The following is a 6,327-nucleotide window of genomic DNA, read 5'->3' on the forward strand; positions in this document are numbered from 1 at the left end:
GCGTCAAGCAGCCAGTCACACCATCGTAACTTACTAACCCACTACACAGACTATTAGAACCCATACTGACTATTCAGAACACTGCAGCACCATGACTGACATTAGACCCATACTGACTATCTAGACCAATACTGACTATAGACCATACTGACTAATAGACCATACTGACTAACACCATAACTGACTAAAGACAATACTGACTAACAGACCATCCTGACTAAATAGACCATACTGACTAATAGACCATACTTGACTAATAGACCATACTGACTAACAGACCATACTGACTAATAGACCAATACTGACTAATCAGACCATACTGACTATAGACCATACTCTGACTATTAGAACATACTGACTATAGCCATACTGAACTTAATAGACCATACTGACTAATAGACCATACTGACTAATAGACCATACGACTAACAGACCACAATGACTGAACTACAGACCATACTGACAACAGACCATACTGACTATAGACCATAATGACTAATAGAACCATACTGACTAATAGACCGCATCACTGACAATAGACCATACTGACTAACAGACCATACTGACTAATAGACCATACTGACTAATACTAAGACCATACTGACTAATAGACCCATACTGACTAATGTAAGACCATACTGACTAATAGACCATACTGACTAATACAGACCACTACTGAACATACTGACTAGACCATACTGACTATCCAGACCATACGTGACTAATAGACCATACTGATAGACTATTACACCCATACTGACTAATGACCTCTGACTAAACATACTGACTAACAGACATACTGACTAATAGACCATACTGACTATTAGACCATACTGACTATACCATACGACCATACTGACTAATTAGACCATACTGGACTAATAGACCATACTTGACTAAACAGACCATAACTGACTATATAGACCATACTGACTTATCAAGACCATACTGACTAAATAGACATCCCAGACTACTAGACTACTTAGACCATACTGACTAATAGACCATAACTAGACCTACTGATAGACCATACTGACTAATAGACCAGATACTAGACCACTATACAGACCATACTGACTTAATAGACCATACTGACTATTAGACCATACTGACTAATAGACCATACTGACTATTATGAACATACTGACTAATAGACCATACTGACTAATCAGACCATACTGACTATAGACCATACTAGACTATCCAGACCATACTGACTAAAACTAGACAATTACTGACTAATAGACCATATCTGACTAATAGACCATACTGACTAATAGACCAATATGACTGACTACATAGACCATACTGACTAATAGACCATAACTACGACTAATAGAACCATACTGAAGCCTAACTAGACCATACTGACTAATTAGACCATACCTTGACTAACTAGACCATAACTGACTAATAAGCCATACTGATCTAACAGACCATACTGACTAATAGAGACCATACTGACTATTAGACCATACTGACTATACATACACTATCCATACTGAATAATGACCATACTGACTAATAGACCAAGCATACTACGACTAACAGACCACTACTATAACCTGACTATCAGACCATACTGACTATAGACCAATACTGACTAATTTGACATACCTGACTATAATAGACCATACTGACTAACAACCCATACTGACTAATAGACCATACTGACTATAGCCATACACTACAATAGACCATACTGACTATTACGACCATACTGACTAATAACCATACTGACTAACAGACCCATACTGACTAATAGACCATACTGACCTAACAGGACCATACTGACTAAATAGACCATACTGACTAAACATCGACTAACATACTGACTAATAGACCATACTGACTAATAGACAATACTGACAATAGACCATACTGACTAATAGACAATACTGACTAATATGACCATAACTGACTAACAGACATAACTGGACTAATAGACCATAACTGACTAATAGACCATACTGACTAATTAGACATACGTGACTATAACCCATACTGACTAATAGACATATGACTAATAGACCATACTGACTAATAGACCATACTGACTAATAGACCATACTGACTATTAGACCATACTGACTATACTAATAGACCAGACTGACTATTAACCATACCTGACTAATAAGACCATACTGACTAATAGACCATACTGACTAACAGACCATACACTAATAGACCATACTGACTAACTAGACCATACTGACTAAAGACCATACTGACTATAGAACCATCCGACTAATAGACATACTGAAATAGACCTACTGACTAAACAGACCTACTGACTAATAGACCATACTGACCTATTAGACGACTGACTAACAACCCATACTGACTAACAGGACCATACTGACTATTAGACCATACTGACTAAACAGAACCATACTGACTAACCATGACTCATACTGACTAAAGACCATACTGACTATACAGACCATACAGACCAATACATAGACCATACTGACTAATAGACCATACTGACTAAATAGACATAACATCTGACTAATAGACCATACTGACTATTACGACCATACTGACTAATAGACCATACTGACTAATAGACCATACTGACTAATAAGACCATCGACTAACAGACCCATACTGACTATTAGACATACTGACAATAGACCATACTGACTATTAGACCATACTGACTAATAGACATACTGAACATACAGACCCATACTGACTAATAGACCATACTGACTAATAGAACCATACTGACTATACGACCATACTGACTAATAGACCATACTGAACTAACAGACCATACTGACAATAGACCATATCTGACTATTAGAACATACTGACTACAGACCATACTGACCAAATACTGACTAATAGACCATACTGACTAATAGACCATACTGACTAATAGACCATACTGACTAATAGACCACGACTACTGACACTAATAGACCATACTGACTAATAGACCATACTGGAACCTACTAGACCATACTGACTAACAGAATCATACTGACTATAGACCATACTGACTAATAGACCATACTGACTATTAGACCATATGACTAATAGCTGACTAATAGACCATACTGACTAACAGACCATAACTGACTAATAACGACATCCATACTCTGACCATACTGACGACCAATAACAACTTATAGACTAATTATAGACCATACTGACTAATACGACACATAACTGACTAACAGACCATACTGACTAATAGACCATTACTGACTAACTAGACCATACTGACTAATAGACCATACTGACTAACTACGACCCCATACTGGACTATTAGACCATACTGACTAATAGAGCCATACTGACTAACATCTGACTCAGACTACTGACTTAATAGACCAATACTGACTATTAGACCTATGACTATAGACATACTGACTAAGACTAACGACAACGACCATACTGACTAATTAGACCATAGACTAAATAGAACCATACTGACTATAGACCATACTGACTAACTAGACCATACTGACTAATACGACCATACTGACTATAGACATAGACCACACTGACTAAACAGACCATACTGACTATTAGACTCCATACCTGACTAATAGACCATACTGGACATATTAAGACATACTGACTATATAAGACCATACTGATAACAGACCATACTGACTATTAGAACCATACTGACTAACAGACCATACTGACTAATAGACATACTGACTAATAGACCATACTGACTAATAACCATACTGAGACCATACTGTAGACCATACTGACTAATAGACCAACTGACTATTAACCAATACTGACTAAATAGACCATACTGACTAAAACATCACTTAACCCCACAGACCATACTGACTAATAGACCATACTGACTAACAGACCATACTGACTAATAGACCATACTGACTATTAGACCATACTGACTAACAGACCATACTGACCATACTGACTAATAGACCATACTGACTAATAGACCATACTGACTAATAGACCATACTGAGGTAAAATCATCAGGAGGAAAATCTTCAGTATGTGGAGGATGAGGGCTGCAGTAGATATCTCAGATGGGGGGAATGAGGCCTAAGAGGGTTTTATAAATAAGCATCAACCAGTGGGTCTTGCGACGGGTGTACAGAGATGACCAGTTTACAGAGGAGTATAGATTGCAGTGATGTGTCCTATAAGGAGCATTGGTGGAAAATCTGATGGCCGAATGGTAAAGAACATCTAGCCGCTCGAGAGAACCCTTACCTGCCGATCAATAAATTATGTCTCTGTAATCTAGCATGGGTAGGATGGTCATCTGAATTAGCGTTAAATCAAATCAAAGTTTATTTGTCACGTGCGCCGAATACAACAGGTGTAGACCTTACAGTGAAATGCTTACTTACAGGCTCTAACCAATAGTGCAAAGGTACGTTTGGCAGCTGGGGTGAAAGAGGAGCGATTACGATAGAGGAAACCAAGTCTAGATGTAACCTTAGCCTGCAGCTTTGATATGTGCTGAGAGAAGGACAGTGTACCGTCTAGCCATACTCCCAAGTACTTGTATGAGGTGACTACCTCAAGCTCTAAACCCTCAGAGGTAGTAATCACACCTGTGGGGAGAGGGTCATTCTTCTTACCAAACCACATGACCTTTGTTTTGGAGGTGTTCAGAACAAGGTTAAGGGCAGAGAAAGCTTGTTGGACACTAAGAAAGCTTTGTTGTAGAGCGTTTAACACAACATCCGAGGAGGGGCCAGCTGAGTATAAGACTGTATCATCTGCATATAAATGGATGAAGGAGCTTCCTCCTGCCTGAGAAGAACGTGGGGCATTCCCTACTAAGCTCGTACAGTACATTGTTCCCTTTTGTTGAAGACATCTGCTGCCTGATTCAGTTCAGTAACTGTACAAATACACCAACCGTAATCAAACTGCTTAATTCATTGTTTGATTATATAGAAAATAAAAGGACTGTGAGCGTAAGTCTATGTGCGTAACATCTGGTACAGCAGAGAGGGGGGAGACAGAAATGGAGCGAGAGAGAGAGGGATTGAGAGAGAGAGAGGCGTGGTGGTGGACTAACCTGGGATAACATTGTAGTTAGACTGTCTCTCGTCAACACTCTTGTACGACTCAATGAATATAGACCCTCCGTCTCCTCCTGCGTTGGGTGGAAGACTCCCCAGCCTCGTCAGACCCAGGGGGGGTTTCGACCTCTGATTGTCCCTGTTCCCCTTGGCTCTCCCTTTCCCGGGCCCTCCTGCCTTCCTCCTCTTTCCCCGTCCTAGTCCTACTCCCTGGAGCTGGTTGTGCTCTGCGCCCCCTGGCCCTCTCCTCCTCCCGTTGCCCTGGCCTGCCAGCCCTCTTTGGTCCTGGGCCCCAGCTCCAGCCACCTCCAGATACAGGTAGGCCAGGAGAGACACAGAGAGGAGAACCCAGTGGTCCATAGCAGAACAGGAGTCTGTGTGTTACGCTGGAACAAGACAAAGAGGGGTTTTAGATACTGGTAAAGCCCTTGATATAGAGAGCTGTGAGACACTAGGTCCAAAATGCCACCCTATATAGTGCACTACTTTTTTACCTGGGTCTCTATATAACATGTAGCATGTCAAAGGTAGTGCACTATATTGGGAAAAGGGTGCTATGTAGGATACGGACATAATATGTAGTTTCTACATGCTCTAGCGTAGTAATAACAAGCCTCTGGTCTATAGTCCGAGTCAGACAGTAGACGGATTAGGCCAGGCACAAACCTCTCTCTGTCACCAGGGCTGTAATTCTGTAATGCTTACCTTTCACAGCTTTGTGAAGAGACTCCTTTAAATATGTGATGCAGCACATTTAGGATTTAGACTGAATAATGTTAAGTGTGTTGATTGACAAAGACGATGGCATGTTCACCCAGACAACAGCTGTTAATACAGGATTTACATCCATTCTGTCACCTAGACAACAGCTGTTAATACAGGATTTACAGCCATTCTGTCACCTAGACAACAGCTTGTTAATACAGGATCTACATCCATCCTGTCACCTAGACAACAGCTGTGTAATACAGGATTACATCCATTCTGTCACCTAGACAACAGCTGTTAATACAGGATCTACATCCATCCTGTCACCTAGACAACAGCTGTTAATACAGGATTTATATCCATTCTGTCACCTAGACAACAGCTGTTAATACAGGATTTACATCCATCTCTGTCACCTAGACAACAGCTGTTAATACAGGATCTACATCCATCCTGTCACCTAGACAACAGCTGTTAATACAGGATCTACATCCATCCTGTCACCTAGACAACAGCTGTTAATACAGGATCTACATCCATCCTGTCACCTAGACAACAGCTGTTAATACAGGATCTCTCT

General features: G+C 40.3%; 1 long non-coding RNA gene across 1 annotated transcript in view; it reads right to left on the reverse strand.

Annotated features, from left to right (window-relative positions):
* Nucleotides 1-5,033: 5,033 nt before the first annotated feature.
* Nucleotides 5,034-6,327, reverse strand: part of LOC112076992 (uncharacterized) — an 8,486-nt gene continuing 7,192 nt past the window's right edge. The window contains exon 2 of the long non-coding RNA XR_002895306.2: nucleotides 5,034-5,425. This is a non-coding gene — a long non-coding RNA (uncharacterized lncRNA). The remainder of the gene's footprint in view (nucleotides 5,426-6,327) is intronic.

The sequence above is a fragment of the Salvelinus sp. IW2-2015 genome, unplaced genomic scaffold (assembly GCF_002910315.2).
Source record: "Salvelinus sp. IW2-2015 unplaced genomic scaffold, ASM291031v2 Un_scaffold4181, whole genome shotgun sequence".
Lineage (NCBI taxonomy): Eukaryota > Metazoa > Chordata > Actinopteri > Salmoniformes > Salmonidae > Salvelinus > Salvelinus sp. IW2-2015.